Source organism: Monodon monoceros, unplaced genomic scaffold, assembly GCF_005190385.1.
Source record: "Monodon monoceros isolate NGI ecotype Baffin Bay Population unplaced genomic scaffold, NGI_Narwhal_1 Super_Scaffold_16, whole genome shotgun sequence".
Lineage (NCBI taxonomy): Eukaryota > Metazoa > Chordata > Mammalia > Artiodactyla > Monodontidae > Monodon > Monodon monoceros.
In genome coordinates this window covers 27,217,196-27,243,745 of record NW_021703772.1, presented here as the reverse complement: position 1 = coordinate 27,243,745, position 26,550 = coordinate 27,217,196, and the positions used below count along the sequence as shown (strand labels likewise).

The 26,550-nt window shown below is 36.0% G+C and overlaps 1 protein-coding gene across 6 annotated transcripts in view; it reads left to right on the top strand.

Moving 5' to 3' along the window:
- MAP2 (microtubule associated protein 2) overlaps positions 1-26,550 on the top strand; it is a 210,050-nt gene that overhangs the window by 104,285 nt on the left and 79,215 nt on the right. For all 6 annotated transcript variants that reach the window (XM_029225970.1, XM_029225969.1, XM_029225966.1 and 3 more), the window contains exons 3-4: positions 1,328-1,405; positions 18,059-18,064. The gene's annotated coding sequence lies outside the window, so the exon portion shown is untranslated. The remainder of the gene's footprint in view (positions 1-1,327; positions 1,406-18,058; positions 18,065-26,550) is intronic.

The window sequence follows — 26,550 nt, the reverse complement described above, 5'->3', positions numbered from 1 at the left end:
GTATAGCACTCTGTATAATAATGTTATATATATTCCAAATTTGAGAACCACTGAGCTGGACTAAAGGAAAAAATAGCTGTGTACAGAGGTCTGGGTAGTCAAATTTTTTTTCCCTAAAATATCTATCAAGTTATTTGAGGGAATGGAAAATTCTACTGTGTTTCTTCTTGCCTGCAGAATTTTCTTTATTTTTTTTAAATGTTAAGCCTTTCTATCTTTAATATGCATTAATAGATTTGTTTGCTACTGTACATTGTATGTGAATGCTCACAGATTAAGTAAGCTAATACATGTAAAAGCACTTAATACAGGTCTTGGACCAGTCAGTGTTTGTCACTTTTGAATCAAAACTTTGTCTGCTCATATCCATATACACATTTTTCTTTGAAGGGTCACAGAGAAGAACTGAGGCACCTGCTTTATGTCTTTCCAAGTTTACCTTTCCTTCTGGGTCTTGAAGAAGAATTAATAGCTCTCAGTTTAACTCTTAAGGCTCCTTACTAGTAGAGCAACATCTTCCTTGAGAACAGGATGAGGTCTGTTTTACCAGATGTGAAAATCGCACAGTCCTTGGTGGAGACACATAGTGATGTGTAGATTTAGACATCTATTGTAAGAGAGCAGGACTTAAAAATGAGGCTCAGCTCTGCCCCTTGCATTTAATACACTCATGTATTGAGGGCGAGTACACCTGAATGGCTTATAAGGTACAAAACAAAGCTAGTGCCTTCTAGTAATTGTATTTATTTCAGTAAGAAATACTTTGTATTGTTCTAGTGGAATTTCTAAGCAGAACTACTAATCCAGAATGACTTTTAGGATTCTGAATGTCAAAATAAGTTTAGTACTCTAGACAGAAAATGTAATTAGTTGTTAAAAAATTCCCTTCCATCCTGTGCTGTAGAGAATCAGTGCAGACTGAGCTAGAGGCCCAGTGCTTTAAAGCTTACTGGATGTAATTAACAATTTACCAGGACAAATATATTCTCTTGGGAGAGAATACAATTGCCTACTATTTATTAGCTGAAGACAATTTAAACAATTTAAAATATTATTTTTTCTTTTTAAAAGCTTCACTGGAGTGAAGCTAAAAAGTAAGAAAAAATCTGCAACAGTTAGCATTTTCACTTCTCTATTCGAAACACTCAGAAAAGGACCTAGCTCAGTGTATGACTATAGGGAACCATCATGAAATTTATCTCATAGTCTCGGTTACCCGATATAAGAATAAAGCCATGAGTTGAATTTAGTATTGACCTACATGATGTAATTGATATACATGGATCAGAGATTAAATTATTAATTTCCTAACATCTTTTTTTTACAGAAAGAAACCAGAACATATTATCAACCCTTTGAGAACACAATATAACAAACTTTACCATTTTACTACTTCTTTGAATAGGTAAGACCCTATCCTCTCTACAATAAAAGAGTTAACCCACAATTGTGGAAACTAAACCTTTGTTAACCACATTTTTTAAAAAATCTTTATTAAATAAGTATCAATTCATTTTGATAAGGGAAAAATATACATGCATTCTACAGCTAATAGACTTAGGATTATTAAAATAGCATTTCATAATGCTTTGAATGATTTCATAGTAAATGAATGAAAAAATCTTTCTCTGAAATAGAATTGCACTAAGCCTGTCTCTCCTGCTATGGTTAACAATACCAATAGTGTCTTCTCAACACTTACTATGTGCCATTTGTGATCCTAGATGACTTACTTCACATGAACTAAACCATTTATTCTGTATAACAACCCTGTGAGTAGATATAAGGTTGCTCCTTTTATAGATTAGGGGCATGAGGCAGAGAGAGAGGAGGTAGGTAGGTATAGGTATAGAAGTTCACCCAAGGTTGTATCCTGGGATCTGGGATCGAGGCACTGGAAAGAATGTCAGCCCAGCTGTTATTGTGAGGCTAGTTGTGGTAGAAATGCCTAGTCATCAGATTCTTGTTTGTGTTGAGTTGGTTCTCTCTGATTAAGGAAGAAAAAAAGACAATGCACTTACCCAAAGAGATGGCAGGGAACCGTTTATTTTAGGTTTGTACTTGTTACTTTACAGTTGTTACATGAGTAAATAAAGGAGTGTGTACACTTTAGCTCGGTTTACAAGCAGAAAGAATATTTTCTTTCATGTTACATCTTTGAACTCAAAATTCCTCTGATAAAAGCAGAATAATATTTCAGAAAGAGTACAGATGAATGATTTCTTATTCTAGGAAATAAAGGCTGCATTTTCATGTAATCTCTTGTTACTGGAAGTACTGAATATCCAGTCTTAAATCCGCCGTAGCAGTATGCACTTTTCTCTTTTCATTATTTCTTTATTATTTTATTTTTAATCAAGAAATCTTACAAAATTTCCAAAGTGAAATATGGGAAATATTATAAGAAATACCTGAGTATCAGCCACATGAATTTGAAAAAATGCTAACATTCAGCTTTGTTGAAATCTTTTCTAAAGAAATAAACCTTTCCCTTCTTCCTAAAATGTGTTGTAATCCTGAAGATGATATAACCTTCCTATGTTTAATCATGTCCTAAATTTAATGACATATATATGAAACAATGTCCCGTATGATCATTTACATTTTGAAAGTTTGTATAAATGGCATCATACTGCAGATATTCTTTTGCACCTTGCTTTCACCCAACATTATATTTAGAGATTCATCCATATTGATACGTAAAGATCTGGTTGACTCACTCTGTGGTAAAGTTGACTCATTGTAATGTTTCAATCATCTGGTGCTCAGTATTATTAACTATTATTTCTAAACAACTTTCAGCATTTTGAAGGTTTAATGCTAAAATGGTTTAAGTATGGTTTTCAAAGCATCTCCCAGATTTCTATATAAGAGATCCAAATATCTTAATATGTGATATCATGCCAATTCTGTTTGTTTCATTTTTTCCTATTAGAAAAGATTTTTTGTTGTTGTTTTGTTTTTTTGGCTGTAAGGATATTGCTAACTAATGGTACTCATATTTTTTACTGCTTTTGCCATAACACAATATTGAAATTTGTTTTATTTCCCCATAGGTGAAATACTGACTATTCCCAAAAACAATGTAAATACTACCCTTGAAATTTGAAAGATACATAAAAGAAAAACACTTTTGTTTGGCCCATGTTATCTGTTCATATGCCCTTCAAAAATCATGAGAGAAACTTTATAAAAGGATTTTTTTCTAATTTTCTCTATCACTACATTTAATGTTACAATTCATTTAAGGTAAAAGAAATATCAATATATAATAATATTTATAGACATAGAATATTTCATAAATTTTATTTTCTGAAGGGAGTAAATTACTACTCTGACGGAGTTGGGAGAGAAAGAAGAGATTAACTAACCCTTACTGAGCAAATATGAGTACCTGTAAGATTTGATGCAAGCCTTGCAGGTCACAAGTGCAATGCAATTTTGCAGATGGGAAATCAAGGCCAACATATATTGGGTAACTTACTACCATCATACAGTGATTGCAGAGCCCAGATTCAAATTCGTCTCTCTCAGACTTCAAAGCTATACTCCTACCAGAAAAAGTATGGGGAAAACTTAACCTGTTTGATACCTAAATTGCAGTTTCATTTATTCCACCAATATTATTAGGATTCATTTATGGGAGTTGAGGGGACTGGCGTTAGAAAAGTAAGGAAGGCACAGTATCTACCCAGAGAGAGAAAACAAGCTATTCAACATCATTCTCAATGGTGAAAAACTGAAACCATTTCCACTAAGATCAGGAAAAAGACAAGGTTGCCCACTCTCACCACTCTTTTTTTTTTTTTTTTTTTTCAGTATGCGGGCCTCTCACTGTTGTGGCTTCTCCCATTGTGGAGCACAGGCTCCGGACACGCAGGCTCAGCAGCCATGGCTCACGGGCCCAGCTGCCATGGCTCACGGGCCCAGCTGCTCCGCAACATGTGGGACCTTCCCAGACCGGGACACAAACCCATGTCCCCTGCATTGGCAGGCAGACTCTCAACCACTGTGCCACCAGGGAAGCCCTCACCACTATTATTCAACATAGTTTTGGAATTTTTAGCCACAGCAATCAGAGAAGAAAAAGAAATAAAAGGAATCCAAATCAGAAAAGAAGAAGTAAAACTGTCACTGTTTGCAGATGACATGATACTATACATAGAGAATCCTAAAGATGCTACCAGAAAACTACTAGAGCTAATCAATGAATTTGGTAAAGTAGCAGAATACAAAATTAATGCACAGAAATCTCTTGCATGCCTATATACTAATGATGAAAAATCTGAAAGAGAAATTAAAGAAGCACTCCCATTTACCATTGCAACAAAAAGAATAAAATACTTAGGAATAAACCTACCTAAGGAGAAAAAAGACCTGTATGCAGAAAACTATAAGACACTGATGAAAGAAATTAAAGATGACACAAAGTGATGGAGAGACATACCATGTTCTTGGATTGGAAGAATCAACATTTTGAAAATGACTATACTACCCAAAGCAATCTACAGATTCAGTGCAATCCCTATCAAACTACCACTGGCATTTTTCACAGAACTAGAACAAAGAATTTCACAATTTGTATGGAAACACAAAAGACCCTGAATAGCCCAAGCAATCTTGAGAAAGAAAAACGGAGCTGGAGGAATCAGGCTCCCTGACTTCAGACTATACTACAAAGCTACAGTAACCAAGACAGTATGCTACTGGCACAAAAACAGAAATATAGATCAATGGAACAAGATAGAAAGCCCAGAGATAAACCCACGCACATATGGTCACCTTATCTTTGATAAAGGAGGCAAGAATATACAATGGGGAAAAGATAGCATCTTCAGTAAGTGGTTCTGGGAAAACTGGACAGCTACATTTAAAAGAATGAAATTAGAACACTCCCTAACACCATACACAAAAGTAAACTCAAAATAGAGTAAAGACCTAAATGTAAGGCCAGACCCTATAAAACTCTTAGAGGAAATCATAGGCAGAACACTCTATGATGTAAATCACAGCAAGATCCTTTTTGACCCACCTCCTAGAGAAATGGAAACAAAAATAAACAAATGGGACTTAAGAAACTTAAAAGCTTTTGCACAGCAAAGGAAACCATAAACAAGACGAAAAGACAACCCTCAGAATGGGAGAAATTATTTGCAAATGAAGCAACTGATAAAGGATTAATCTCCAAAATATACAAGCAGCTCATGCAGCTCAATATCAAAAACAAACAAACAATCCAATCCAAAAATGGGCGGAAGACCTAAATAGACATTTCTCCAAAGAAGATATACAGAGTGCCAACAAACACATGAAAGGATGCTCAACATCACTAATCATTAGAGAAATGCAAATCAAAACTATAATGAGGGGCTTCCCTGGTGGCACAGTGGTTGAGAGGTCCGCCTGCCGATGCAGGGGACACGGGTTCGTGCCCTGGTCTGGGAAGATCCCACATGCCGCGAAGCGGCTAGGCCCATGAGCCATGGCCACTGAGCCTGCGCGTCTGGAGCCTGTGCTCCGCAACGAGAGAGGCCACAACAGTGAGAAGCCTGCGTACCCCCAAAACAAACAAACCAAAAAAACTATAATGGGGTATCACCTTACACCAGTCGGAATGGCCATCATCAAAAAGTCTAGAAACAATAAATGCTGAAGAGGGTGTGGAGAAAAGGGAACCCTCTTGCACTCTTGGTGGGAGTGTAAATTGATACAGCCACTATGGAGAACAGTATGGAGGTTCCTCAAAAAACTAAAAATAGAGCTACCATACTACCCAGCAGTCCCACTACTGGGCATATACCCTGAGAAGACCATAATTCAAAAAGGGTCATGTACCACAATGTTCATTGCAGCTCTATTTACAATAGTCAGGACATGGAAGCAACCTACATGTCCATCAACAGATGAATGGATAAAGAAGCTGTGGCACATATACACAATGGAATATTACTCAGCCATAAAAAGAAATGAAACTGAGTTATTTGTAGTGAGGTGGATGGACCTAGAGACTGTCAAACAGAGTGAAGTAAGTCAGAAAGAGAAAAACAGATACCATACGCTGACACATATATATGGAATCTAAAAAAAAATGCTTCTGAAGAACCTAGTGGCAGGACAGGAAAAAGACGCAGACATAGAGAATGGACTTGAGGACACGGGGAGGGGGAAGGGTAAGCTGGTACGAAGTGAGAGGGTGGCATGGACTTATATATACACTACAAAATGTAAAATAGATAGCTAGTGGGAAGCAGCCGCATAGCACAGGGAGATCAGCTTGGTGCTTTGTGTCCAACTAGAAGGGTGGGATAGGGAGGGTGGGAGGGAGACGCAAGAGGGAGGAGATATGGGGGTATATGTATACATATAGCTGATCCACTTTGTTATACAGCAGAAACTAACACACCATGGTAAAGCAATTATACTCCAATAAAGATGTTAAAAAAAGAAAACAAACTATTGAGAATGGCAAAGATTCCTTCTGTCGACTTAAAAAATGCACAACATGAGAGTTGTAAGTTAAGTTTTATTTAGGGCAAAATGAGGACTGCAGCCGGGGAGACAGCATTTCAGATAGCTCTGAGGAACCGGTCCAAGTAGGCAGGGGGGAAGGTCAGTATATATGTGATTTTGGTGAAGGGGGAATACATGCAATCAAGCACATATTTTTTACAGAAGGTTTCTGCTAGTCTTGTGCAGGTTATTACTAGTCATGGGAAGCAGAAGTCACCACGAAGAATTTTCCTGCTTTTCTAGATCTGAGAATATATACGAATTGGGCTCATAAAATCAGCTCCTGAGAATATCTAACTATCTGAAGACCTGTTCTGCCTGTTTACGCCACCGCCCCCCCCCCCGCCCCGGAGCACAGAGTGCCTCATTTCTGCTGTCCACCCTGAACTCCTTTCAGGGGGTGTTGAAAATCAGCAGCTGCAGTACCTGATCTAATCCTTGTAGAGGTAGATGACAAGTGCCAATGGCAAGTGCCAATTTGTAGTTGACACTTCAGTGATATCATAAGTGTGACTATTAGATATCTCTATTTTGCTATGCTAACATTGAATGGGATAATAGTGAAAATGCTTTGTAAATGACAAAATGTTTATAATCATGTGCTAATATTACTAATTCTGTAAAATTTAGAATTGAATTTTTCAAACCTAATACATGTAGTTCTTAGTATAAAGGTTGTTATATCTCTCTAACATTTAAGTCTGACCACTTCATAGAATATCAGCATCTTTTTGACACAAAAGTCTCATGTAGACATTTAAAGCGTAGTAAACGACCCTGACGATTGCTTTATTTCTGGCCTCCACTACCTATTAGAGGCATGTTATTTAACCTTCTTAAGCCTCATTTCAGATAATAACAGTAACAAGCTCGTCTCTGTCCAGAATCTAATCATTTCTCATTGTCTTTACCTGTATCATTGGAATCTACTCTCTCTCATTTTAGCGAATGCAGTAGGCTCCTGTGCTCAATATTGCTTTTGTATAATGTATTGTTCACATAGTCTGATCTTTTGTAAATCAGTTGATATGACTCTTTTGTTCAGAATCCACCAATGACTGCTCTTAATAGTCAGAAGAAAACCCACGCTCCTGCTGTGGCCAGGAAGGTGCTATATAAGCTGACATCTTCTACCTCCCTGATGTCATCTCAACACCCTCTCTTTCCCCACTGAGGGCAGAGACTATGTGATGTTCTGAGCTGTGTCTAGAATGGTATCTCTATCTTGGTGGACCCTCACTTTTTGAAGGCCTAGAGAGGTTACTTTGGAATACACATGCTATCTTTCACGCACACCAGTGATGGTTGTTGCCCTTTTCATGATTCTTTCAGTTTGTCTTAATAGAGTCCCTCGCTTCTGGAATGCTGAAGAGCTTTCCTGCATCTTTTTGACACATGATTTTATAGCATTATGACCAAATTTTATTCTACTGATATGTAATCTTGAATCATAATTTATAGCACCAGAAACACAGAGAAAAATTAGCTGAGTGGAAATGAGAAAACCATTTTGAAAGCAGAACATATTATTTTCCTATTCCACACCGTCTTTTGTCTACATAATACTAAGACTTGCCACAACCTGACATTGCTTAGATTTTGCTTTATCTTCAGAATAGATTTACATCTTTTCATCGTACATCGATGGGTGAAGTTTATCCTTTAAGACAATATTCTGTAAAATAGGCTGATGTTTTTGTTTCATTTTTACAGTATTCCTTAGGAGCAGCACTTGATGAACGTTTACACTGTTGAGAACATTTGGCAAGAGAAAGACAAACAGTAGGACCACAATACCCCAAGAGTTAAGGGAAAGAGAAAGAAACCCTGGTATTTTCACCATCCTTTCCGAAAATAAGTACCTTGACTTGTGCTGATTACTGCCTCATCAGCTTTCGGCTCTGGTCTGTGGCACTCCGTGTGAATAATTTTAAAGGCAGATTAAACATTCTAAAAATAAAATTCTATTGGTAAATTAGGATATCAGATGTTCCCTTTATGAAAGCCTTTTCTAATCTGCACTATCAGCTGGCAGTCATACCCAGGCCCCAAACTGTTCTGGCTCTAACTGAGCAAGGACCTATTCTGGGGTGAGGTTTTGAAGAGGGATGTCTCTTGGTTAACTCAAGACAGAAAGAGGGAGCATTGCCCACATACTCTGGCAGGAGTTAAAATAACAATAACAGTCCTCCTACTTAACAGGCTGAGTCATAAGCACATTCTACTGAGTTCTCTGCAATTCCCAGCAGATTGTTTGGGCTGCAATTCTGTAGGCAGAGGTGGGCACCACCTGCTGCAAAAGGCTCTAGTTCTCGTTCATGAGGGTGCTGTTATTAAGTCTTGCTTTTAACAGTTTGGCCAGATGGAGATAGGAAAAGACAAAAATTGGGTGCTGATGAGCACTTTTTCCAATGCTTAGAATAAGTAATAGTTATTATGCATTTAGTTCTTTTATTTGGCCATGACTACAAGTCACTTAATAAGGGAGGCTTACTGTGGGAGGTCTTAAAAGCCAAATCTTGTTGGATGTTTGCCTTTAGAAATTTCTGTAGACCTGTTGCAGTAGCCTTTTCTCAGTCAATTTGGGGAAGGAGTCAAAGTCAATAAGTCTACTTTTTGCTTAAGCAGAAGAGGGAAAATTATTTTATGGTCACTGAGGTACTTCATAATGCAAGTGCGGGACTCTCTTAACCCTCAGTATGGGCCTCCAGTACATTTACCTGAAGCTTTCAATGGCCTTTGAGGAGCTTCCCTCTTCCTGGCTCTTGTATAACCTGACTCTCCATCATGTGACTTTTTCATGTAGATAATATCGCTTCTTTTCCCTATTTAAAACTTTTCTATAATATAAAGGTCCAAACTCACTAAAGACCCTTCAAACTAGGGCTCTAAGTAGCCACTTCTGGACAGTCTCCAATCCCTGTCTCTTACTCAGTTGCCTTTCCTTCATTCTAACCACAGCAGACTACTTGTTGTTTCTTCAACTTAATTATTTCTTTGTACTCCATGTTTTTCTCACATTACTTATTGCCTTTGTTATTTCTGCGACTCCTGCCTAAATACTCTTTTTCCTCTTGTCCTTACAAAAGCTTATGTCTTTTCAATTCAAATGTCATTCCTTCTATGAAGCTTTCTTCTCCAGCCTGAAAAGTAGTATTAATTGTACCTTTTGAGGGAGGAGGCACTTTCATAGCCCTTTAAGTGTATCTAGACTACAGAAAAATCATCTTGCTGTGTAATTATTTTCATCTGTCTTTCTCCCCAGCTCTGCGAAGTCCTCAAAAGCAAAAGTTTTGTCTTCATCATATTTGTGCCTCCAGAAACGTGTTATTCGATGTGAAACAAATTAATATTGAACAAATTGTTAATAGCTAATAACAACAATAAATAATGAGTAAATAATGATTGAAAGAGTGAGTAGGTGGTATATAAATGAGGGGTTAAAGAGGTGAAAAACAAATGAGCTCTAGCCCAAGGTAGCAGATTTACAAAATAGGTTTTATGATGGTAGTTGTTTTTTAATTGTCATTTCTCTTGTGTGTGTGATTGTTTGTTTGTTGTGGACAAGAAAAAAGAGTATGTTTATAGTCAGAAGGAAGGAGGAAGCTGACACTGTGATTCCAAAAGGGAATATTTAAGGAAACAAAGCTTTGGAGGAGGTGGGAAAAGATCTGCTAAAGAACAAGTGGAGATATTAATATTAACAAAAGCAAGGGCCACCTGTTCTAAGATAAAGTGAAGACAATAAGGGAGGATGAAGAAGGACTGTGGAGACAGGAAATAGACCAGGTGTAAAGTCTTCTATCATCTCAGGAAAGGCAGTGCTTTCACTTTGTCCTTGGCAAACATAAAACTGTCCTAAGATTCTCTGAAAAGGATTGCAAATTCTGTCTCCACCTTGGCCTCAAGGCAGGCATTTGAATAGGACCAATCTGAAGCCTGGGCTCTTTGCACCATCCATACCAGGAAAAGTGAGGGGCATGAAGAAGGTAATTTAGGAAGAGCAGCAGGAAATGCTCTTGCCTCAAGTTGATTCTCTCCCTTCTCCCACTCCAACACCCATGGACTGTCCTAGTTCTGTCGGGATTTGCTGTGTAGGCAACAAATGGAGGATAGTTACTGAAATTTCTTTCATTTAACCCTGTTGCTTCAATTAGTCTCATTCTTTTTTTTTTCTAATCTCATAATATAGCTCTTCAAACTTTTCTGCAACTATATTAGTTAGGATTGGCTAGTTGCTAAAACAAGTAGATTCAGAAGTGTGTTATCACTTTATTTCTTGCTCATTTAACAGTCCTAGCTTAGTGTTTGGGTTGGGAAGCTGTCTTCCCTCTTCATAGCCAACTAGGTATCCAGACTCCTTTTATTTGTGACTTTGTTATTGTCTCCATCCAGCTGGTAGAAGGGCAAAGACCAAGGAGGAGCACATGGAAATGTGTATAAGTGAGACCTAGCAGTGAACATATGACGTCTTCTCACATTCCATTAGAGCTGGGTCATGTGACCACATCTAACTGCAAGGGAGGTTAGGTGATGTAATCCTGCTGTGTGCTGAGGAAAAAGAAGACAAAGATTTTGATAAACTGCTAGCAGTCTCTGTTATACCAAAAGAAAATCTGTCTATGGAATTAATATATTTGAACACACGGATCAAATAGTTCAAGCCCTGACAAGAATAGATGCCATTCATACCATAGAGATAAAAACTATGAATCATAATCTCAGTATCATGTTAAAATAGTAAATATATGAGATACTTCAGTTTATCAAAGCTAATTCATACAGTAGTACACAAATAAGATATTTTTTAAAACGCTCCTTATAGAAATAAATGTTGTATCCAAAAGGATAATGGCTCAAAAAGCATAGTGCCTGGTACTGTTCTTGGTTTTCTTCAATAACTGCTTGCTAAAATAATCAAATTATTAATTGATAAATGTAGAAAGCATCATTGTAGAACAAAATAAATATTTGTACTCTGATGAGTTTCTAAAATGCATTATAAAAAGACTTGAGTTGGGATGGTAAAATAAAAACTCATTTTGAACTGAAAAAAGAGGTGTCCTTTTAAAGAAAAATAAGTAAAGGTAAAATATTGAGGAAAAAACCCACAGTTTTTACTTTTGCAAAAATTTTTAAAGAATTTTGATTTTTGGATGAATTCACAAATAATATAGGCCCCGTATTATATTTTTTATTTGTTTTATCAGTACCATTTATTTGGAGAGTAGTAAATATTGCTGTTTATATGGAGGGTAGCTGTGCATATAATTTTATGTGACCAGAATATTGTGTTACAGTGTTGTTTAAAAGCCATTCAATCAGGTAAACATTCTGCAAAATCAACTTACCTGCTAATAATTCTGTCACAAAGCTTCAGGTTCCTGTGACTGTGGAACGCTTGGGTTTTTGTGAGCATATTGCATTGCAGTAAGTGTATGATCACTGTTTTTTCCTTGAAGATTAAAACTCCTTTTCCCTTTAAGAATGGGTAGCAATTTAAGCAAGTTCTCATGGCATCAGAGAGCATTTTAAAATGAAGGAACCCTAATAAAAATGGCCCTTCCTGCAAGTATATAAGGAAAAATGGTTTAGTGCGTCAGCCTGTATAAGAAGAATGAGAAGTGATAAGCAAAACTGCAACTTGGCTGAACCTGGAGGCTGATTCCTTCTGAGTGTCTCTGTCAGATCTTTCTTCCTGAGCACTATAATGATTTACTTAAACATGCTAATTTCTTGTGATTAATTTTTCTTACTCTTTTTTTTCCTCACCCACCCGCTGCACTTTTTTTAATGAATGTCAAGGACTCCTGTTGTACCATGTGCTCAGTAATTACTACAGAAGGCAGTTTGATTCCGAGACAGTTGTAGTCTCTGTAAGAGGAATTTAGAATTCACTAAAGCAAATACTTTAGTGAGGGGGTGCCAAAGCTTGAGTCATTTAAAACCATTGTGAACAGCGCCCTAGGAAAGATCCGGTAGTAATCAATCTTGAATAAAGAGCAAAGGACCAAAACAATCAAAAAGACTTTTTTCCAAGACAGACTGTTGTGGTACTAGAAAGTTCTTGCTACTGGGAAGCAGTGTGTAAGCCTCTTTGTTTCAGGCTTGTGTATTCCTTTTTGGCGTATGTTTACAACTAGAGCAGGTCTTGCTTTTGAAACCTAAGAATTCTAAAGGAAACTTTGTTTTAAAAGGAAGAGGAATTGAAAAATAGAGTAATTTAAGATAATATAACGTAACATACATGCACACTTAACTATAATATATAGACATATATCTACGGATCATTTAAATATACACTACAAAAGTGTTATTTGAATGGAGCACGAGGGCAGGGAAGTTCTTCAATGAAGCTCTGTAGGGAAGTAACATACTGATGTATAATTTTTATATAATTTTCCCATTTCAGACCTGAGTAACTATATTATGTAATTTAGATCCCATTTGTTTGTTTTTGCTTTTATTTTCTTTACTTTAGGAGACGGATCCAAAACAATATTGCTGCAATTTATGTCAGAGTGTTCTGCCTGTTTTCCTCTAGGAGTTTTATAGTATCTGGTCTTACATTTTGGTCCTTAATCCACTTTGGGTTTATTTTTGTATCTGGTGTTAGAGAATGTTCTAATTTCATTTTTTTACATGTAGCTGTCCAGTTTTCCCAGCACCACTTATTGAAGAGACTGTCTTTTCTCCATTGTATATTCTTGCGTCCTTTGTCATGGATTGATTGACTCTAAGTGTGTGGGTTTATTTCTGGCTTCTCTATTCTGTTCCACTGATCTGTGTCTGTTTTTGTGCCAGTATTATGTTGTTTTGATTACTGTAGCTTTGTAGTATAGTCTGAAGTCAGGGAGTGTGAGTCCTCCAGCTCTGTTCTTCTTTCTCAAGATTATTTTGGCTATTTCATATGTGAAATGCAAGATGTAATAATTTAATATAAATTAATATTTAATCATATGAAATTTAATATTTTAATTAGGTGTTTGGTAACTATATGATTACCTCATTAAAATGTAACTTTCATGAGGATGGGAATTTTGCATGACCTGTGGGGCACTGAGTGACCTACCTGTGTTTCAAAATAAATATCTTATATCCTTCCCCCATCTCCAATCCCACCAGCACTACTTTAATTCAAATTCTTATATGCACTCTCATTGATTATCACATTATTGACCATCTATCTACTTTTCCTGTTTCTGATCATAACCTTCTGTAACCCTTCCTATGGCTCATTTTCTCATTCATCATTGGCTTAAAGTTTCTCAGTGATGTATCATTAATAATGTTTAAATTTATCCTACACAGGCTGACAAGATGCTTCATCATCTGGACACTTGCTTCTCTGCAGCACATCCACTCTCCTATTTCTGGCATTCTGAAACATCCTTGATATTTTCTAGCATGTTGCCAGTTCTCTTCTACCCCCATGTCTTGGTGTTGCTGATCTTGTAATTAGAATTACGCCCTTATCCACCATGAATGCCCTTCAAGACTGAAAGCACATTTTGCCATTATGAAGCCTCCCACAAATTTTTTGATTTCATAGGAACTTCCATAGAATCCCTGTACACCTCTATTAAAACACTTATCATATCATCACTTAACTGTATGATGTCATGTTGATTTCTCTCAGTAGCTTCTTAAGACCAAAAGCTGAGTCTTGCTAGTACTTACCTATCCTGAGCATCTAGAAACATGCCTGTGACATAATAGGTGTTTAATAAATATTGTTAAATTTCACCAAAAGAGAACATTTTCTAACCTCATATGTGTCTCTTCTACTGCTTATGATTAAGGCACTTGTGTCACTTTTTTTCTTTTAGTTAAGAATGAGTGAGGCAGTCTCTTTCTTATTTACAAATTATTTCTGAAAAGACTTATTTTTTCCTAAGAAATTTTGGTTTCCTTTACATTTGAGGTCTGTGGTTCCTCAAAGGAGATATATCTGTGCATCTTAATTTGCATTATCCTGACCTTACCAAGAAAATATTTATGTTTAACTGAAATGTCTGTTTCCCTTGGCCTCTACAATTAAAATGCCAGACATGGAATATAGTTTTAGTTTTAAGAGCTAAACTATTCATTCTAATTTTTTTAAAGATAAAACAGAGAGAAAAAGGTAACAAAGATAAAATTAAATCTTGCTGCTTAGAAATTCTCAACCAAAATGCCTACTGGAAATATGGATCTCATGTGAAGCTAAATGACAATTGTTTATGGCCATTTTCTTGGAGTAATGCAGTTACCTTATTTCACTGAATTTCTTGATCCCATCCTGAGTTCTCATTTTTTACATAGCTTAACGCTGACTTTCTAACCTAAATTAGTATTTCCTCGCCTTGGTTTACCTCTTAGTTTAGTTAAAGTAAAAGATTTTAAAAAAATAAAAGAAGCAAATTCTTTTGGTCCCATACTTCAGTGGGTGAGGGTAGTGCTTTTTCCATCTATTTCTGTCCGACACTTTTCAATAGTCTCATCTAGTGTCAAGAGAACTGCCAAGTGGAAATGAGTGGTCTGTTAGTACTTGGTTTGACCAAATGGAGACCCATAAGCCATGCTCTGAAAGTCCTATCACCCATGTCCTCTGATCTGATGCCACAGTCTGATATTTCTCTTTTATAATAGTACATCACTTTCTTTATAGGCTTCCAGAAATAATAAAAAAAATTTCCTCATTGTAATGATCAATGTCTAAGGGTTTTGAGAAACCTAAGTAGAACTTTTGTGAACTTTTCTTCATTTTGAAAAAAACCCTATTGTATTGAAATAGGTTCTAAGCATTTAAAAAGAAGACAATGTAGAAATAATCCATATGCTTGCTTCTTGCTGAAAAGCCAATTCTTAATCTATGGATTTACTTGTGGTACCCAAGTTCTTCAGCATGGAATTGAAAAGAATTTCAAAAAACGTTTTAGAGATTAACGGTGGCAGAGACAGAAAGATTCTCCAGATTTGCCTATTTATTGCTTCTATAAGAACACCAAGGTGAATTCTTGCATGTATAGATTAGAAATCTAAAAATCAGAGTGCCAACCAAAAGCTCAGACACAACCTACCTGAATGAAGCAGGTTTACTGCTGTTCCTCTTGCCTCAGGTCATCTGCAATCCCAGGCAGACGAGGCACAGTCCACAGCAGCCCTTTTTCTCTTTCCTTTTCAGAGATATTATCACCAGCAACACCTCTAACCTGCCCAGAGGTTTATCATCAGCCTTATCTGTTCCCTTTTCTCCCCTTCTACTGCCATTAAAAAAGCATAAAGTTCCTATCCTTTAACAATGCAATGGTTATAATGAAGTGTTAAAAACGTATTGGGTTTAATGAAAAAAAGTAAGCACCACCCAAAGAATATATTTAAAAAATTAACGTGCTTCCTCAAAATTCTTGTGACTTTCATAGAAATGTGTTTCATTTAAAAATTAATTTAGCATTTTTTACATTCCAAACCATGTTTTTATTTGCTCTTGGCCAGGTCCCATTTGCCTTAATTGCCTAAGATGGGTCTGTTTTTATATCAAAATGTTTTTATCTGTGAGCTCACCATATAATTTTGCCACATCAATGCCTATACATGCATTAAGACTTCTACATGTAAGATTGGAATATTTGTCTTTGTAGAAAAATTAATTATTGTGAATATTTCTTTACTTGAATTTTTTTTCAGCTCAGTTTTTAATCATCTCATAAACATAGTCTAATTACATATATTTCAGGCCTGGAGGATTTAGCAAATTTATGTCACATCATATCACTCCAGAAGGTTAGCAGAATACAAGTCGCAAGCCATAAAAGTTGAACTGATTTCTAGATTTCACTCCAGGGTACATAAAGATATGTCAGCTCAAAGAAATATCTCAAACAGTATATGAGGACTGACTGACCCACTTGGATCAGACATGAGTTGTGAGGGAATTCCAAATGATAAGGATTCTGTGAGGTGTTTTTTTTTTTTTTTCGGCCCAACTCAGCTGATGGAGTGAACAAGGCTACTTTCAGCTTAACTCAGAATTCTCCTGAGTCACAATTACAGCCGGCAGACACACTGTGCAACATGGCACACAGCCTGACCCAAATCCGAAAAGAAAGAAAATAGAAAAAAGTTGATCTGCTTTACATGACTCATACTTTACCTTTCCCTAGAAGAAAATTAGTATTTATTATAATTAACTAGATTTTGGACTCTCCCTGGATGCAGTAGTTTAGTATATTTAAAAATGGATGTTATACAAATATTTTGCATCTATCCATTTTTCTTTCTAAATATATATGACTTAGAAGGTCTATATTCATGTAGCACCTGTGATGGCCTCTATCATTGCATTACCTGTGTTATCTTGTAGCATATATATTTCAAACACATCTGACCTCTTCAGTATAGTGTGAGCTGTTTGTGGCCAGAATCCATAATTTAATCATCATTGTATTCCTAGCACCTAATAGCTTGGTATGAAACTGGTATTTAATAAATGTTTATTGAATAAGATTCTAGAAAGCACAATAAATAAATCGATAATTGATGACAATCTGAAAGTTAAATGCAGGCTCAATACGTACTTTGTTAAAGCAATTTATAAATAGTGCCTCTTAAGGAAAAGTCCAGTTCTTCAGTCTGTTCAGGCTCTCTTTTTCTCAGCATTCTCCATTTTCTTGCTTCAGTGTCTCATCAGATGAATCCAGATCTGACCGGGCTCATGTGTCTCTGTAACCCACTATCACATTTCAAATAACAACAAAATAAATAAAATTTTAAAAGTGGTGTCTAAAAGAACCTCATGAGACTCACACTGAACAAAAACAAACCAAAAAAAAAAAAAAAAAAGAATCCCATCTTACAGTGTTCATCAAAAATCAAGCAAAATATTCCCTAACACCATGTAGTTTAATGAAGAGCACTCTTCAGAACATGGTATGTGACTGAACTTAAGAAATCTGAACTTGAGTTACAAACTGACCTCAAGAAAATAATAAAGTAAATGCCTGTCAAAATAGTATAAAACATGATACTTCTCACAGCAAACAGATTGGTAGTAAGGTTTGTAAATAGGTAGTTGATAAGATAGGTAGATAGATGGATAGGTAAAATAGAGAAACTTTAATTTATAAGCAGTCTGGTAAAAGAAGACAGGTTTTATTTTAATTAAGTTTTCGACCATGGAATCTAGCCTCTCATTTCAATCCTGATCTCATCACCAAGTCCAGGTCTATATGCTCCTTTTCTAAAGTAGCTTTCTTTAAGGGTTGCTTCCATATTTAATCATGCATCCTTCCAATTCACTTTTAATACCATTGCTGGATCAATCATTCTAAAAAATAAACTTGATTATGTCACATCTTTTGTGGTGCCCTCTGGCCTTCAGGAGAGTCTAAGTATGGCTTACTATACCCCTTTATGATTCTACCCTTGCCTGCCTGTCAGCCTCCTTTCCCCATGTCCCACTTCACTTCTGGACCACAGCGAACAATCCTGTGCTCTACACGTTCCTCATTCATTCGTGTAGTAAACATGTGTTGTTGAGCTTACTCTGTGCGACACACTGTACCAGGTGCAGGTGATGCAGATATGAAACCCTCTCCCTCCAAGAGCTCACAGCTTCTTGAGGAAGACAGACAGAATAGGGAGGAACATCTAACATAGAGTGAAAACTGGAGTTAGGGATGCCAAAATCGTGCTCATTATGGTATCTTCCTGGAAGGTGTTGCCTAGCCCAAGTCAAAAATAGCACAGGATGTGGTCACCCAGACTCTTTCTTCCTAGAAAGCTTCCCCTCCTTTCTTTGGCTAACTCCTACTTGTCCTTTAAATTCAACTCGATGTTACCTCCTCCGGAAAGTATTGACTTCCCAGTGTGATAAGAACTGCCTGTGTGCCTCCACAATTTCCTGTCCTTATCTGCGTCACAGCATGGACCACATGACTTTTCGTTGTCGGTTTGTCTGTGAGCTCCTTCAGCATAAGTGCTATATATTTTTTCTTGTATCCCCAGTGCATTCCCTATGATACATAGAGCCTTTCCATTAATGTTTGGGAGACATTTCTCAAACAATTAATTGGTTAATGAATTAAGATTTGTAACCTCAGTTGGAAGGCATTTTAGAAGTCATACAGGCCAACATCCCCTTGATTCTATAACGTTCATGACAGGATGGGCATTCAGCTTGTGCTTGAACACATCCACTGACAAGGAGTGCATTAATTTCAAAGAAGTGCAGAAAACAAACGGGGCAACTGATTATCCTAGAAGTCCATATACACTTACTATATTTAGAACAAGATTTTAATCTGAACATGTTCAGAGGCAGAGCTTCAGTCGCATGGCTTGTGTTTGTGAAAGAGGAATTGTTCATCAAAAGATAAAGGGACTGAGCAGGTCAGATAAAGTGGCAGAAAAGAGCACAAGTGGCATATTGTTTATAACTTCCCAGGACTTCATCCTTTCTCGTCTTAAATAGCTGAAAGAAGATCCTATTCATGGAAAACCATAAAGTATTTAGTTTTTAAATAAATCCTTCACTTCCAACTCTCCCTCCTTTTTTTTTTCTTTTCATAACTCCTATTTTCTTCTCCAACTTTTTACGTTTTGTTTTTTTTGTTTGTTTGTCTTTAATTCTAGCATCTTATTTTGTGATGTATAGCACAGCCTCCAAGTTTACCTGGGTCATGACCCTGGTCCCACCTCCTGTAAAGAAATCTCTGAAGCATCTTGTCCTCAAGCACTGATTGCTGTTTTTACGTTGTAGCCCCTTTAACACCCAACCAGTTCCCTATAATGTGGTTCTCAGGTGTCTGAAACTAAAGGATCTTCATTTGATGGTGGTGCCGGTAAATACTTCGGACATACTTTTTTTTTTGGAAAACCTGTAATTCTATAGAATAGACCTTAGCTTTGTACCCAAAGGAGATTTATTTTTACAGTGCTTTATTATGTGACACTGGACAAAGTCTGACAAATCTGGAATCAGATTTCAAACTGGAAAAAATTTAAAACAAAATTATTAATTGTCAAAATCCAAATTAAAATTTCCCTCCTACGCTTTTTATCCTTTTTATTTATGCTTAAAGAAAATTGTATTAAAATTATTATGATTGAATTTTTCTTTATATGGTAAAAGAAAAGTATTGATGTAAGGGTCAAAATTTATCCCTTCAAGAGTTCCCTTGCTTATGAAACACACTCAGGTTTTGTTCATGTCTAAGTTTGTACACCTAGTAAATGGGAGAACCAGTATTCAACCCTAATTTTCTTGTTAGAAATCTATTACTTATTACACTATATCTCCAGGTCCTTAGTGAAATATCATCAGTAGAGGCTAAAGCTTTAGAGCATTTAAATATTATTTATTTCTGGTATGTATACTGTATTTATTAGTTCTTTTATATAATATGAAAAAGGGCCAGAAATAATATACAACTGTGAAGTACAGGTTGTATGCCATGGCCACATAAAGCTCCTTACCCAGTTTAATATGATAGACTGTTATCAGTGGAATGGGTGTATGAAGTTAGTGTCATCTGGACTGGATTCTCCTAGTTCCTACCCCATTCCACCAACTCCTTGGCGAAAGAGCAAGCAATGGAATGGATATTAGTAGATTTGGCTTCTCATTCCAGATCTCCCTGGAAGTGTCTAACTTTGTCAAATAATTTACTCTCTCTGGCCTCAGTTTTTCAATATGTGGCAGACCATACATTGAATCCTATTGCTAAAAATGTTCAAATAAAAGCCACAAAATAACAAATAATAGGTAACATTTGTTGAGCACTTGCAACTTGCCTGGAATTATGCTTTATTTGTATTACCTTATCTAATTCTATCAATAACATAGCATTGGCTTGTTGTATACTCTGTGTCCATTATCATCAGAAATAATGAGGCACTCAATAACTCTCTTGATGTGAATTGTTTATTAGTCATGGTGTGTGGTGAAGAATGAATCATCCTTATCGGTATTTTACAATCAGCCTGAAAAGAGCAGAAAAGACATGAAACAAATACCTGGATATTCAAATTTTCATGTCATCAAGAACTTTTCCTCAGTTTTGTGTAGAGACAAAGAGAAAATACATCGGGTTGTAATTTGTTAGTCAACAGCTATTTAAGCTTAGAACTCCTCAGCATTTGTTAGGAAAGATACAGATTCTGCATAAATTTCTTATATTGTTAGGGACCCAAACAAAAGTTTCTGTTTTGTAGTACTGATATGGATAGTTAGTAGTATAAAGCATAATTGAGCCTACATGGAAAAGGGAAACAATATTCATATGCTTAATTGTATTATATGACTTGTTGTTGTATTCTTTTGTTCATCCTTGGATATGTATCAGTACAAAATTAGAATCCCAGTGTTTTTATTGAACTGGCACATTACATGATGACAGGGCAGAGCATATCACAGAAAACATTCTAGAATTGCTAATGCCAAGTGCATTATAAAAATGGAGACATGCTTATCTAGCACACAGTGTATTTTTCCTTTAGATTTTCCAAGCTTTCATTGTTTCTCCTTTTGCCAATTTTTGAGAGTATTTAATGTTGCCTGGTAATAACTATAATCAGTGACTCTTTCTGTGTTTTGTGATCTTTCTAATGTTGTAATCCAAAGAAAAACAGTGAGGTTTGTGGTTTTGTGGGAATCCCAACAGAAAAAAGTTCTTCTTGACTAAATGACATTTTCGGCACACATCTCAACTATCTAGATATTAAATCCTTCAGTTACTCCTTTGAGGGCTTTGCTAGTTCAGAATATCACATATTCACACCATGCCTATTACCCCACATCCATCTCCAAAGTGATCTAACAGATAAAGAAGATTATAACTGGATTTGAGGTATTTTAGGCAAAGTGTATTTTTGTCCTAAACCGTTAACAAGTGCCAAGAAGTATCTGAAATAAATATTCTAAAGACAGCTTGAATATGTTGTTAAACTGACCAAGGACTAGTCACTGTTTTCACAGTGTGCAGTAGGTTTTTTACCACAGAAAATGGGTAACTTTAAACATTCTTCTGAGACATTTCTGCTTCCCTCAAGTAGGATTAGACACAACAAAGAACTGGCGTGTTCCCAGGAAGCTGACTGAAAGCAGTGATTGGACTCCATCCCATCATCATAAATGTCCTGGACTAAGGCAATGAAAGATCCAGCTTCTATTTTTGAGAATGACTGCCTGACCTATCAAGATAATTGCCTTAACCCCTTACTCCAGTTATTCTACAGGGATATTTCATGTGTGCATTTCTATCACCTCCCATTCTTTCCTGAGGTCCTGTGCAGCAGGCTTGCCTGAAAGCACCAATCTTCAAACTTCAGTGTTTCAGAGTCATCTGTTAAACCTGTTAAAATACCAATTTCCAAGCCCTATACCCAGAAATTCTCATTTATTGGTTGGATGTTGGAGGTGATTGGCTAAAGACACTTTAAGTTACATTGGAATAGATGATCCCCAAAGAGCATTTTAGTTTCATGTTTTAAAGCCTTTTTCTGAGAGGGATGAAACTGTTTATCTTAAAGATATTTCTAAACCTGTATGTTGCATGGTCACTACTATGTATGCTAGGTCTAGAAGTTTGTTCTACTAAGCATTATTTTTCATACACTCTCAGTGGAGTTAGAACTTGAGTCGCTTCTTCTACCATGCCTGAAAATTAGGTTTCAAAACCATTCTTCTCTCACTGATTGAGCTAATGTTGGCCAAATATCTATAGCTGACAGAATCTTTTTCCCTGTGTTTATCTGGATGTATTAATTAATTCAATATTCAACAAATGTTTGAAGCCCAGCTTATGACTGAATGGCCCTTTGGTAGGTTTGAATATTACTGTCATGGTTTGCTTGTGTGCATCTTACTTTTACATAACCCTTTTCATACTTTGAAGGAAAAATATGAAAAGCTCCAACCAAGTAGGCAGAAAATTAGAGAATGGTTTCTTTTTTAGTAAAAATGTATCTCTGATTTGCATTCTTAGTCCTGGATTTGCCCTGAGAAATGAAATTCATTGGTAGCTCAGACAGCAGAGCTGTCAGGGACATTTTCTTCTGAGTGTTTCTGTTTAGTTCTTATTTCTTCTCTTTATAGTGGAGGAAATGTGACAGATGTACCTTATTTTATTTTATTTCTTTGTATCTGAAAGCCCTTGGGACATATATGCTCAGGAACTACTGTTTGGTTCACTTAAATAAATACATTCACCACTTGCTTTAAAGAACAAAAAATACAGGAACTATCAAAGCATGTCAAATTCGTTTTAATGTACAATATGCAGGCAGTTCAATGATAGATCAAGGTCCAGATGAAAATGCTTCTCTTTTTAAACTAGCCTTTAAACACATTAAGTTTTAATGTACACATGTGGTTTTGTAACCTTTAGGGAGAACCAGCAAAACTGTATTATTTGGCCACCTTCAAAATAATAAATACTTTGTCATTCTAAAGTTATCATTCACTTATTAGCAACATTTGCTTGGATGTTAATTAAAAGAGTGTTCTAGGGGAAATGAATAAAGGAGAGATACTTTTTTAAAAAGCCATGTAATGTTATTTTTTCTAAGAAATTATATTTTCATTAGAATTTAACTTATAACCTGTCTGAAAGATCTAGAATATTAAGTGAAGTTTTATAAAACATGTTGTATGAAAAAGATCGATGTCTGTTTTGTATTTTATTCACTTTATATACATGAAGGTTAATATCAGTGCTATTGTGTGCTAAATAATATTATGTAATTTGCTCAAAAAATGGTACCCTATAATAAAATGTCAGAAGGCAACAGATACAGTTATTATTTATTTATAATATATATCCTGCCTGACTTGAGGAAAGATTTGATAAGTTTTACAATTAAATTATATATAAATTATATTTATATATAATTTATTTCTATAAACAGACACAGTACCGAAGACTTAGAATGAGGTAAATACTGCAGTTAAGCATTAAAGGAGTTCCTGGTGATTAAGGGGAAATGTGGGAACAGATATATTACCTGACTAAGAAATATCAGAAATAAGCAAAATACATTATCTCATCTTATTTCTAAATTCTAATATAAATTAACTTATTGGATGTATCCTTAAGCAAGGAACAATCATATCACAAAAGACTGTTTTCAAGAGTGATTTTACAGATTTGGAGGCAGACTTTTAGGTTGCTTGTGGGCAAATCCAAATTTTTTCTTACACACACAAAAATATGAATTTATTTAAGTATCTGGACAGGCACTCAAGTAAAGTCTCAGAGTTTTGAAACATAGAACATTATAGTCTTAGGCCTGGACAATTTTTAAAGCAGATGCATTTAAATACAAGTGATTCTCAATATAGTAGAAATCTAATTATGGATGTTGTAGTCAATATTCTAGAAATCTAAGTAATAGCAGGACTGACTGACAGACCTATCCATAAGCTACAAAATGGGTCTCCGAGAACCTGCATTAATTATCATATAAGATAAACACTTTCTATTAAGTAATTGAAAATTAGAATATGTCTATCCCAAACCATGAATTGAGTTTTGCCATCACAGCCTTGTTTTATGTTGAGCTGGATATTTCCTTTTTTCTTTCTGTTCTTTCTTTTGCTCTTTGTTGTTGTTCCTTCCAGTTTTTTATTTGCTTTTTGTCTCTCTCTCAGTATTTCTTAATTAGAATTATCTAAGGGCCTTGGCTAATTGTTAGGCTACTGATCCATAGAAATAAAAACCTTCTAATCAACATGCAGGAAGGTACTTATTTTTTACTCTGCAACGTTAAACATATATGCATTAAATCTACCTAAAAGCAAAACTGATGAATTTTACATATATTAAATAGACAAGAAATTAGTTTTTATACCGTTTCAACGTAGAAATTACTCTGTAGAAAGACTGTTTTCATTCAGGTCATAGCAGTTTTATTATCATGATATAAGAGGATACAGGTTGAATCTTCAGCAAGTTAGAAATCTGATCAATGCCACATCATAATGTCTGGCTCACGTCATTGTAATCGAAGGATAATGACAGGTTGCCAAACACTAAAGAATCTTACATTTTTTCATAATTATCCATCAGTGATATGAATCAGAGTGTAGCCGTGATTAGTAGGTTCAACAGCTGGTGTGAAAAAAAACCTGCATGCTCTTACCAAGGAGCACTAGATTGAGAGAGCCAGGTCTAAGGCTTATTAAGGGAAAAACTGGAAGAACTGGAATTTTAAAAGCTGGGATTTTGATGAAAGAAGAAATGTCTGTCCTTAGAGAACTTTCAGATATCAGAAGGAAATTGTTTAATAACAAATGGTGGCAAAGATTGAAGCTCACCACTCAAGTCTATAACTAACATTTGTGGTGGCACAAAACCTTCTCTTAGCTTTTCTTTCCAACTGTATATCTTAATTGGGAAGAAGCCTGGGGCCCTGTTTTATGTAGCATAATAGCCATGATATGATAGAGTCAAGTGAAATATCTCATTCTCAAATCAAATAAATAGAAATTTGAACTTCTTGGATTTCTTTTTTAAAATCCATATTACAGGCATCTGTATCCTCATTCATATTGGCATTTGTGTTTAGCCCTAACAGCTAAGATTCCGTTGCAACTTATTATGAATTGTAGGTCAGTGTCTTGGACTTAGTACCTTTTTTTTAAAACTCAGGAATTTCCTTGCTCACATTATCAAGCTAGGCTTTTGGGAAGAGGAGAAGGAGAAGAGTGTAGGTAGCTTCTCAGCTTGCTTTATCCATCCAGAAGATTGTATGGCGGATGCCCAGCTGTTCACCAGTTAGGAGCAAAGAGGATTTGTGATCTTTTGCAATATGGAGAGAGGAGTCTTTTCCATTACACAGTAGGAATGGGATGTTACAATTCCTGGTACCTCACAAGTTTTCTTCAATAGAGTTGGAGAGAATTTGCCTTTATCTCAGTTTTCTTATCTTCTTTAATTCCACAAGCCCAATTTTCAGACAGATTCAGGTAAAAGTAATATTATACATCAGGAAGAAGAAATTAAAGGAAGCTGTGATCACTTTTAACTATGTTTTAACACCATTTTGAGGAGTAGAGATAATCTGTGACCCCAAAACATTGATTGGGAGTTTAAGTGAAATTTACCATGAATGGGTGGTATTTTAGTAATACCATGTTGTGATTTTAAGTGAGAGAAGCTAAATAGTGTCTCCTCTGTTTCCAGCTGCTTTTCAGTAAAACCTAAGGAAATCTTTCCAAATCATATTTTCTGTCAGTCTTGTCAGCAATGCCAGTTCTAGCTTGAAATCTCCTAAAGTGATTGTCGCTTAATAGAGAGTTAGACTATGTACATTTCAAAAGCCCAACAAATTAGAAAGTGATATCTGACTGATCTGTATACATTTTAAGGAGTATTATCTGAGTAGTCTTATCAGGAAGCCAGATGATGAATTTTAGATAATAAATTCACTTTATTTGTGCCTCTGATAGTAAGTGAAATCAGTGTAGCCAGCCTGCCCTTTCTTCTTCCAACATTAGTTTTTATTGATTACTTAAAAAGAAAGAATTAAAAACTCTAAAGTATTAAACACTAAGGAATTCACTTTTTGAATGCCTGGTCTCTTGAAAACAAATTATCATAACTTTTTTTTGTTTGTTTGTTTGCGGTATGCGGGCCTCTCACTGTTGTGGCCTCTCCCGTTGCGGAGCACAGGCTCCGGACGCGCAGGCTCAGCCGCCATGGCTCACGGGTCCAGCCGCTCCGCAGCATGTGGGATCTTCCCGGACTGGGGCACGAACCCGTGTCCCCTGCATCGGCAGGCGGACTGTCAACCACTGTGCCAAATGGATGATTACCAAGTAACACACTGCTCATTTCCGTGTTGGATCTTTAGGTTCAAAATGAAGATTTTTAGTCATTGAAAAATCTTTTCCAGATAGCCCTAGGGGAAGAATTGCCAATTTTAGCTGGGAGTTATGGGTGCTCATATTTTATTTCCTTTGAATATCTATGGCTAGAATGCCCAGAGTTAAACATGGGCTAAAGTGCAAACCTAAGTATTTTCCAAATCCTTCTGGAGATGTTAATAAACATGGCA